The sequence below is a fragment of the Castor canadensis genome, chromosome 12 (assembly GCF_047511655.1).
Source record: "Castor canadensis chromosome 12, mCasCan1.hap1v2, whole genome shotgun sequence".
Taxonomy (NCBI): Eukaryota; Metazoa; Chordata; class Mammalia; order Rodentia; family Castoridae; genus Castor; species Castor canadensis.
Window position 1 is genome coordinate 13,908,979 of NC_133397.1, and position 11,466 is coordinate 13,920,444.

At 43.4% G+C, this 11,466-nt stretch overlaps 1 long non-coding RNA gene across 1 annotated transcript; it reads left to right on the forward strand.

Moving 5' to 3' along the window:
* Positions 1-1,721: 1,721 nt before the first annotated feature.
* Positions 1,722-5,077, forward strand: LOC141415010 (uncharacterized). The gene is made up of 3 exons (XR_012440029.1): positions 1,722-1,955; positions 3,731-3,865; positions 4,832-5,077. It is a non-coding gene; the product is annotated as an uncharacterized lncRNA (long non-coding RNA).
* The last annotated feature ends 6,389 nt before the right edge of the window (positions 5,078-11,466 follow it).

The following is an 11,466-nucleotide window of genomic DNA, read 5'->3' on the forward strand; positions in this document are numbered from 1 at the left end:
GTCTTGTTGGATGAAGAGCAACCCTCCCTGGAGGGTTGTCCTCATCCTTCTCTTTGGCACTTTCCTCCTCCCTGTAAGCTACAGCTAGGGCAAGACACAGTTCTCCATGTTACAGCACCTTCTCTGGTACGCCACCATGAATGTGACTGTGCCTCAATATAAAGGTGGCTTCTTGAGGGCAAGGATTCTGTTTAAGTGTCTCTCCAGGATTCCAATGCTTAATGCTTAGCATCCAGGTTAACTTCTTGAACTCGCTTTACTTTAATAAGGTGGACAAATTGGCCCTAATCTGAAAAATCCTCAGGGAGTGGTGCTTTTGAAGCCTAAACTGCATTGCAATTCCTTGAACAGAACTGTGTATGTATTGGTCTCTCATTTTTCCAGCATACCTCACTTCTTCACAGCTTATATAAATGTCATAATACAGCAGCCAAAGTCATCACCGTGACTGAAAATTATCATTATTATTTTGCTTACAAACTAGTTTCAGGCATGGGATTCATGTCGATATAGTCTGCCATCGGAAGGCTTTTCTAACAAAATGAAATGGAACTGTACATGGGTTTAATGAGAGTTCAGTTTTCCAGCTTGACTTTTGTGCTTTACACAGAGGGAGGCATTTAGGAGTGAGCTGAATGTGTGTGATTTACATGGCGAAGCTGGGTGATAATGTGTCCAGAGCCCTCAGAGAAAATAGAGATGACGGAATATACTATGGCCCCTCTAGAGCAAGACTCTTAAGACGGGGGAAGAATGTAAAAGGCTCCAGAATTCTTAAAATATGGGTCCATTTGCATGCAGGCAGGAGCCCAGACAGACACACAGTATTGTCTTCTGATTAGCAATGTCTTCCAGTCCCAGGGTCAGAAGTTGAGGCTAGCATGGGGACAGGCCAGAAGAAGCCACTTGGAGACAGCTTGTGGTATTTGTTGAAGGTGCACTGAGTGCCAGGCACAGTACTGGGACTCTGCAGACATTATCTTATTCAATTCTCATGATCCATTCATTCATTCAAGAAAAATTTAATAAACAGCTTCTGAGTATCACTGTATACAATTGAGATACACAGATTATTAAAATGCTAACACAACAATATCCCAATTCCCATAATGTAGGGTTTACATTATGCTTGGGAAAGGACACAGACAATAATTAAGCGTGTGAACAAATAAGCAAGTGTATGTGCAGTGTTAAGTATGGAAAGGAATGTAAACAGAGCAATGAGATAAAGCATGACAGTGCAGTGCATGCCACTTTATATAAAATAATGAGGGAAGGACCCTCCAATCAGATGACACTTGGTAGAGCTGACTGAAATGGGAAGAAGCCATAGCCACATAGAGAAGTGGGACACCAATGTTTTGAGTGGAAGCACAGCGAGTTCAAAGGCCTTGGAGCAGGACTACAAGTAGTATGTTTCAAAAATAATAACCATACTGCAAAGTAATTACTGTTATTTCCACTTTACAGGTAAGAAATCAGATGCACTGTAAAGCAAGTCAACATGTCCCAGGTCACAGGCCTGAAGAATGGCGTGCTGTCATTTTACCCTGAGTCTCTCTCATTCCAAGGCCTCTGTTCTATCACGCTGCTGTGTTAAAGTAGCTCTTGAGGGTATGGAAGTGGAGAGAGGCATGGCTTCTCTCCTGGGGAAGTTTCCTGAATGCTTCCTCCATACTTACATAAAGTAGCTTATATTGACTAAGCAACTACTATGTGTCAACTCGTGCTAGGCAGTAAGGGAAATTCAATATTTTGAACCAAATGACCATCTTCCCTCAGCAGGCAGCTAACAGATGGACCAACATCAAGCCTGAAGAAGTTCAGAGAATCAGTTTCTTTTTGACTTTGGGAAGTCTTGCTGGAGTAGAATACAGGAGAATGTGAAAAGTGAGGAGAGTAGAGAAGCTTCTGACTTGGTGCCTGCTCAGCTTTCCTGCCTACCCTCACCTGTGGTAGGTAGGATTATTTGTGGACCAATTTCTTTCCTCTACTTCTCTTGCAGAGGCTTCCCTATGGGTAGCAAGTTGTCAGTTTCCCTAACTTTGACCTTGGCCATATGACTTACATGCCTTAATGGAATGTGGGAGGACACTTGATCTGAAGCAAGTGTCACAGTGAGGCTCTGCCAGACTTCATTTATCCCCACACTTAACACCAAGAGAAGAAAAGTCCCCCTCCACTTCTGGTCCCATAATGGGCAGACGTGGGAAACCTACATAAACCCAAACCACTATCTAGGGTCAACCCTCAGCCAATTTCAGCAGAAGCTGGCAGTGTGACAGGTGAGTGGTCCACTTAAGAACGGGGGCTTACATATTTGTTTCAAGATGCTAGTAAAAGAGCTGGTGGAGTGGGAGAGTACTTGCCTAGCAAGCATGAGGCCAGAATTATCACAGCTGAAGCAGAATAATAGTTTTGCCCTTAGTCATCAGTAAACTCAGCTTGCCTTAACTGTTCTGGAAAATGAGTATACGATGAAACTAGCCTAGTTACCCAGGTTCAAAGACTTTGTAATTCAAGACTGTATTTCTGACCCTACAGACATCCCAAGAACTGTGTTTTTCTAACACCTTCCTTGTCCTCACCATTTGGCTGGAGTGTGCACATTGCACAGGACCTAACAGAGGAAAAGGGGTTCCTGAGCCCTAGTATTACCAGGTTGGATATTACCTGTGTTCCACAAGCCCCACAGTGGTTGCTGAGGGGTTACCAGCCATGGTAACAATGAGTCAAAAGACCTTCTAGACCCCATCCAGGCAATAACTCATGAATTTCTATTTCTATTTCTATTTCTATTTCTATTTGTTCCAGACAAAGTTGAAACCCACTACATAAGAATACATGAAATTATGGACTAAGGATATTGGCTCAGTGGTGGAGCACCTGCCTAGCAAGTACTTTCAAAGCCCTGAGTTCAATCCCCAATACTGCTGTAAGAAAAACAAAACAAAATTTTGAGTCACTAGTGTTCATGAAAACACCCAATTCCATATTTTAATCTTTTCCAGTGGGAAGTCAAATTTCCCCTCTTCTGTTTCTAAGAGTCCTCACTTAGTATTTTCATGAATGCTTGGGTTTCCTTTGCCTCTCCTGTCACTGTTAGTAACTCCCACCTCCTTATCTGTGTAAAATGCACACTGTTGCTCAGGACCCCACATCAGTGACAGAGAAATGCCCTCAGAAAACATCCAGTCCAGCATCTTAGATTTGTAATGTTTATCTGTAAATTCCAACATCTATTGAGTATTTAATAAAGATAAGCACAAATAAACAATTTATATGAATTAGCTCAGTAAACTCACTATTTAGCTCAGCAAACCCCTCAGGTGAGAAACTAAAGCCTAAAGAGATTTCATACCATGAGCTAGTACATTGTTTGCATCTGAATTTTCTCCAGAGCCTGCATTTTAACCCTTCCAAAGTATTGTCTCTCTCATTTTATAGATGAAGAAATTGTGAGTGGAAAGAGCCTTGCTTTAGACACACAGCTGGTTTATGATCATGAAGCCCAAAGCCCAGGTATCCTGGCACAAGCCCTGCTGACAAGGGCAGAGCTATGCCTCTGGGTTTCATTCAACCCTGACTATGTCCACACTGGCAGTGCAGAGCTGATGACAGAGCCTGAAGGAATCCCTGCACTGATGCCTTCTGCCAGCTGGCCACACCTGTGTATGGACCACCCCGGGTATTTTCTCTTGCTCACGAGTTCTATTTCATTTGCTCATAGAGTTACTGCTGAGAGCTGGAAGGCGTCTTGGAGCACCTCTGTGCTGGCAACTTTAACCTGAGACCCGTTCGCCTCACCTGGGAAAACTGTAGAAGTACTGCTCATCTATATTCTCTCAGAGATCCTGATTTCATGGTATGAGATTTAGGCCAGACCACTGGTATTTCTGACACAGTCCTTGAAGGGCTGAGATGCTCTGCCATAATCCAGCATCCTGCTACTTCACTTCATAGAAAGAGAAATGACCTACGTGAGTCCAAATAGACTCAAAGTAAAGCCTATGTTGGAAATTAAGACTGTCTGATTCAAAACCCACACACCTGCCAGCTAAAAGGGAAGTCTCCCCTAATCACTTCAGGTGTCAGTACGTCCTCCTCCTTGGCATATGAGCCCAAAGCACAGCTCTAGAAAAGAAAAAATTTAAAAATGTTGGGCATCGTTGGTATGTTAGGGCTGCTGTCACAAAGTACCATAGGCTGGGGTGGGGGTGCTATAAATCTGAGCTTATCCTGGTCAGGTTCTAGTGAGGACCCTCTTTTAGGCTGTGGACTGAGGTTTTCTCGTATCCTCACGTGGTATAAAGAGCACCAGTTCCATCCATGAATTCACGAGGGCTCCACCCTCATGACCAAATTGCTTCTCAGAAGCTCCACCTCCAAATAACATATTAATACTAGGGTTTTAATATATGAATTTGCTGATTTTCCCATTGTCCTTTGTATTAAATTCAGAGCATGTTGTCCCCATCCTCTGTCCCCATCTGGACCCTGGACTGTCCCTTTCCATTGGGAGAGGTCTGAGGTTTGGCCACCACCTTCCTATGACATTACTCCCTCTGGAATTTCAGAGCTAGCATACCTTTGATATAGTGATTTAAAAAAAATTGCCATAGTAAATTATTAAAACATATTATATTTTATCTTTTGTTTTGGATGAAGGGGCTTTAAAATGTGACATGACATTAAAAAAAAAAGAAACAAAGAAAAAGAAAGCACACAAGTACTGACATGGCATTTTTAACTGGAAGTTTAAAAAAATCCTCTTTTCCAGCCTCTTGCTCTGTAATTGTCCCTGGTTACTGTTCTGCCTCTGTCTCCACAGAGACCACTCTGAGCCCAGTAACCATGGTGATAGGAGAAGATGTGAGCAGATGGGAACTCTACTTCCAGAATTTAAACATCCTTTTGCTGGTGGGAGGTATGTGGGGAATGAGGGAAGGAAACTAAAACAAGGGGGGAGAAGTTAAAAAAGCTTAATCCAAGAATGGATCACATTGTTGGGGACAAACCATAAGTGTATTTTTCTCTGTCAAGCCAAGCTCTTCTTGATCTTAGTAATGGTTTATTCCCCTCTTCTTGCAGTCAGAGCCTTCTAGGTAACAACATTCCTAGGGAAATGGAGAAGAAAGATTTTGGCAATATGCAGAGTTGGAGGCATTTTTTAAACACACTCAAGTGTACTGCTTGAACATATTCTTAACTATGATTTCTTTAATTTAGGAAGCAAGGGTGAGACACTGTGTTGGTTCAGGTTCAATGTAATTGTGATGTATTGGAAAGATGGGAGCATCTGACTTGTGTGCTGCCTGTTATTCACCTTCTGGGAAGCCTTCGGCCAGCCCCTTCTCTCAGAGACTTGGCTTATATTTATAAGATTGCTGAGATATCTGTTGGTTCTGGAATTATGTGAAAAAACTTTTAAAGGATGTTCAAGTGAGATGTTTTGTATCAGTTTCTGCTAAGGCCTCAAAGGATGACACCAATAAAATAGGTGGCAGATGATCATGGGGGCATGTGCAGAAATTGCAAAATTGGCTTTTTAGTTCTCAGCCTAATAGAAGGTAGGGAAGCGGGGAGAAAAGATTTCTTTGGATAGTTTTGGTTTGCAGATTATTACTTCTAGCTCATGGGAGAACAAAACAGTCATTTTCCTCACCACCCACCTAAAACTAAGGGATGGAGGTGTGGGGAGCTGACAGGTTTATCGAATAAGCTGCGTGCTTGAGTTTGGCACAGGCCCCAAACTGCAGAAGGGAGCAAGCATGGTTATGCCCAATAAATTGCATGCTTGAATTGGCACAGCCTCAGCTGCAGAAGTGGGCAAGATGCAGTGCAGCTGTTTTTCCTAAGATGTTTACATTCAGAGAGAAGCTGTCACAGGTTTCTCCCATTCCAGAGGATTACAATGTCACTCCCCCTCCCCCGAGAATCGCCTCTCCACCTCGTGTTACTACTGTATATAATAAACGCACTGGAGGTGGAGGTTGCTGGTGTGTCTCCATCAGAGCACACAGCCTATCTGGCCCCAGCTTTATGCATGTTTGGTCTTCTGTCTGTTGTCTTTTCCTGCATCTCCCATCACCCCCAGTTAGGTTTATAGGACAACTTCATGCAGAGCATGAGATGGAGGCAACTATGAACCCACTTAAAGACTTGACCTATACCCCTCTGGAATGTGGGGAAATAGGGCCAGTGTGGTGGCATACTTCTGTAATCCCTGCTACTCATGAAGTAGAGATCAGGAGGGCTGAGGGCATGACTCAAGTGTAGAATACCTGCCTTGCAAGTGCAAATTGCAGTATCACACACACACACACACACACAAAAATGGTGGGGAAACATAGTAACCTCTACCTGACTCAGAATGGAGGTCATGGTGGCTGCAGCCTGGAGGGGTAGGTGGATGGGTGGTGAGTGGGGGAGATGCAGGGAGGAGAAAGAATTAAGGACAGAATTTTACATTGCATGAAGAGTATGAGGGTTTTATTTTAGACTGAAATAGACTTTTTATTTGGTTTGTTTATTGAGGGAGACTAGAAAGTGAGACCACCCTAAGACATCATCCAGGAGTGATGAGGGAAAGGGTATCTGTGGTTATTAACTGCTATTTCTAGTAGCATTTAATGAGGAAAGAAGGAAGTAGTTTTTCTGTTTGTACCCTACAGTGTCAGCTTATTTAATAAACCAGTTATGGGGTATTATGAGATGAATTGTGTGTCCTCAAAATTCATCTGTTGAAGACCCAACCCCCAGTATTTCAGAATGTGATAGTATTTGGAAATAGGGCGTTAAAGAGATAATTAATATAAAAGGAAGGCCATAGGAGTGGACCCTAATCAACCATGACTGGATTTGCATAAGAAAAGGGAATTAGAACATATGCAGAGGAAAACCACATGAAGACACCAGAAGTGGCAATCTCTGATCCAAGGCCTCAGGAGAAACCAACTCTGCTGGCACTTTGATCTCAAACTTTCAGCCTTCAAAGATGTGGGAACTTTCTGCTGTTAAGCTAGCCAGTCTGTGGTACTTGCTATGCCAATTGTAGCAAACTTGCATGCTGGTTATCATTATTTTGGAACTTTTGTGAGGACCTCAAAAGTCTGCAAAGATACTACATCTTGAGTCTGAAATGGGAAGTGGAGTTTTCCCCCTTCTCTAGATCCTCCCCAACTCACCCCTTATCTATTCTTGAATCAGAGGTAATTAGAGTCATCCCTCATTTATCTGCTTCATGGGATCTTAGGATCATGGTTGGTCTGGTACTTTGGGTTTAAATACATAGGAACTCCTGGCATCTCCCCTAGATCTCATGACTGGAAGTCAACGTCAAGGCAGGCCATGGTGGTAGGTGAATCAAGATGGTGCTTGTGCTGTAATGATGGCTCAGAGAAGGTGGACAAGCCCTTGGCCACCAAGCCTGACCAAAACCTAAGCCAAACTTAGCCTAAACCAAAGCCCTTTAATGACCTGCTCATGAATTCTGAAAATGCTTTTCTTGAAGTTTCTTTACACTTCTCTGCAATGCCCAAAGCATTGCACTGGCCACAGAACCTGTTGTGTCCATCACAATGACACAGTGATAGGGTCCCAATCCATTTATCTGCCTAGTCATCTGATAACCTCAAATAAGTCAACAAAATGGGGATGAGATTTGCAAATAATGGAATTTCTGCCTTTGCATGAGCTTTCTCAAGCAATTCCTTTCTAAATCCAAAGACTACTTCTAAAGAGATAGACCTTTCTAGGAAAAACAGTCTGCATTCCCAATGTGGCCAGAGATGAGGCTTGGTCTGTATGGTTATAGGATTGCAAAGCTGTCTGTCAACACTCTTCTGCTTGAAGACCAGGCTGAATTGGGCCTACTACTCTGAAGTTCAGTAAGGGACAAACCCATGGCTACAGGTGTAGCAGTAAAGCAGAATAGTCTCTTTCTACTGGTGCTGCCAGAAATTGCCCTGGTGCTAGAAAGTGGTATTCAAAGAGGGCAAGGAATTTGTCTAAAGCACCTAGTAAGTTTTAAATAGCCCATGACAAGCTAGTGCACGCTAGTGTTTTGATGAGTCATTTCTTTAGCTTAAAACTTTAGATCTTAGAGCTGTTTAATGATTTAGAAATTTGCTCACTCACAAATCCTAAAGACAGATTCACATGTTGAAAGAGAAATGGTATAGTAGACCACCCAACAGCTGCCTTGTTCCTCTTCTGTGCCTCTTCCCATGCCTGGCTGAGCTCCAAGAGTATAAGTCTTACTAGACTGGCATATCCAATGACACTCTTGTCACTTGGTGCACCATGGGCTTCTCAGGCTGACTTCTTGACATCTCTGATTGCCTGAAGGAGAACACAGATCTTCAGCTGTCTAAACTGACACTAAAAAGACAGGCCCTGCTCTGGCTTGGCTGGAAAGACTGGTTGGAAAGTTAGTTAGATGAGGATAGTGCAACAGTTTCCTTACTGTGGCCTGAGTTTTCTGTGGACCCTGCTAAATGACCTGTTTGCAGGCAAAGGGTTCAGGATGGAGTCTTAGGCTCTGGGGTGTCTCTTAGGAATGAGAAATCCTGGACAGCAGTCCTGATTCATCAACTTACTGTCTTGCCCACCAGGACGAGGGCTCCCACAGAACACGATCTCCCTAAGGTGGAGCTGGCATCTTCACAGGCTCAGGCACTGTTCTTCTACCAAGTTTGGCTTGGCATATTCAACTGAAGAGTTCTGGAACAGCAATAGGACCTCCTAGCTCTACCTTCTTTATCTTTGCTCAGAGCCTTTAATTTGCCCAGACCTATCACTCACTCTGCGTTTCCCTTATTCTGACCCAACATCCCCACCACTGCCTCTCCTATTAGACCTTGTCTCTTTGTCCTTCAGGCTAGAAACAAGTTCCCCTCACCCGCTAGACTCTTGGTCAAATATTCTGTCTCTTGAAGTGGTGGAAATGTGCTCATCCTGAGGACACAGCATTTCTAGAGCTTTCTTTTGTGGCACCTGCTGACTCTCTCTGAACCCAAGTCTGTAGGACTGGGAACTGAGGTTGCATCAATGCTGGGTGCTCTTTCAGATCTCCCTGTTCACACTGAGGCTACCAGCTCCTAAGGGCTGTAAGCATGGGCTTCTCCTTTCTTTGGAGAATTGCCCTCAACTAACCTGGGCCACCTTGTGCCAGTGGCCAATAGCAGACTGACACGGGGTCACAAAATGCTGGCCTTATGCACCAGGTGCCAACTGTGCCAATCTTATGGTCTAGTTTATGCTCCGAAGCTGTCTTGAGTCAGGCAGTAGCTAGTCTTCAGGCAAGACTACATCTTTGCTTAACCTTCCTCCCTGAGAGTAGTCCTTAATAAATCACTTTCACAGGAGTCAAGATCTTGGGGCTTTGCTTCTGGTGAGCCTGACCTAGGACAGCATCCTCTCTGGTTCTTAACAATATCCTTTGTCACGTGTGGAAATTGCCAGCCCCTGGTGATGCAGCCCCACCGATTCAAGTCATAGCCCTTGACTCCTGTGCTTCTAGAGTCTTGGTTTTCTCTCTAATCCTAATCCTTATATACAGAATGGTGTCAGCTCCCTGATCCCTCTATGTTCTCTTGTCAACCCACTCTGTCCTTCCTTCCTTCCTTCCTACCTTCCTTCCTTCCTACCTTCCTTCCTTCCAATTCAACGTGGACTCTAGGGCCCATTCCTTCCACTTTCTTTGCCCACATTTGTTAATCTTTCCCCTATGATCCTTGTGCTGCATTTTCCTTATATGTTCCTTAATCTGATTCTCCATACCTGTCTCTGAGTCCCACAAGAACCTCTGGGGAGATTCACACCACTATGCCCAAGAACATTCTTGGTCTCTACATTGAAGCTGCCAAGCAATCCTTCTGTTTCCCCAGTTGATGCTTGCTCTCACCCATAGGAGCTATTTAAAACCTTCTTGGAGCTTCTCAGAGTTCCCACCCACCACTTCCCACTCCCTCCCTGCAGATAACCTTATCTTTTACTTCATAGAGAACAGGTGGCACTAGGAAGGTCCTATTCTTCTCAGCTTCCTGCCTCCACACCTCCAAACACAACCCTTACTCCTTTCCCATCCTTGCAGAGCTGCTGTCTACAGCCAGAAGCTTTTGTGCTGTGCATCCAAAACACTAAGATCAGATTCCCACTGTATCTCACTTTCTCAAAGCCCTTTCCCTTTGACAGCCTAGTTACTGAGGCTCGTCTTTGAATCTTTCTGTGCCTGGATCCTCTGCTTCAACTCAAGTTACTTCTGTCTTTTGTCTACCACTGAATACAACTCTTCTCTTGTTTCCCTGTTACAATTAGACTTGATGGAAACATTAAGGTTGCCATCTGTGTCTCACTCAGTTCTCACCTAAAACTGAGCTCACTAAGGTTCCCAAACATCTCTGTGACTACAAATTCTTTGGCTCTTTCTCAAGACTTCTTCCATTGGCTGACTGGTAGCTTTTGTTTCCTACGCACTCACTTCCTCCTAGATCTTCTCTTTTCCTTTGTGTCATCACTGGTTACTCTCAAGCCACCTGGGACATTGCTTCCAAAACTTTTAATATGATCTCCTCATTCTCTCTCTGCCTTTAATGTTTCCTGTCTCTTTTTTATCCTAACTTATATTCCTTAGGGCATTTCCTCTACTCTTTACTGAAGATGTCTGATTCCCCAGCATTGATGGAAAATGGAAGGCTTTAGATTCATAAATTCAACTACTTACCAGATATGTCTATTCAGAAATTTCAATCTAACAACATTACCAAAGTTGAGACTCATCATATCTAAGCCAGGACATCTTTCTCCTTTAGTATTTTTGACCTTGGTTGTTGCAGTGGGTTGATTGGTGCTCCCTTTAAAATATGTACACTCCACTCCATTGCCAGGTTTGGAGATTTGGTTGTTCTGAACACACTCTATCACATCACCAAGTCTTGGCTCTTTCAGTTTTTGTTGTTTTCATTTGCATCTCTCCATCCCTACTCTCTTGATTCCTTATTTTAGCACAGAGCAGTGTGTTAAATATGAGTTCTGTAGTAGCAATCCTGGTGGAAGGTGCTAAGTTTAGTGATTTCTTTAACATTGTAGTGTTTAGTCTGTCTTTAAACTGGGAATAATAAATTGTTCCAACATAGGTTGTTAAAGGTTAAAATAAGTAATATATGTAAAACACTTAAGATAGCGTTCAATGGCTTAAGTGGCCAAAAAGCATTGACTGTTATTACTCTCTGGTGTCTCATACAGTTTGTAGTAGGAGCTAACATCAGCTCTCACTTCCTTCAGCTTACCTCTGCACCAGTACTTGGTCCACAGTTCATCTGGAGCAATGTGTCTAAGGAGCAAATAGTTCTCTGCTTCCCTTCCACTCACACCTCTTCAAACATGCACCATTGTTTGAAGATGAACTCTACCCTCATTCCTATACTGTGCCAGTTCCTCATGAGCTGATTGACTATTGTTTCT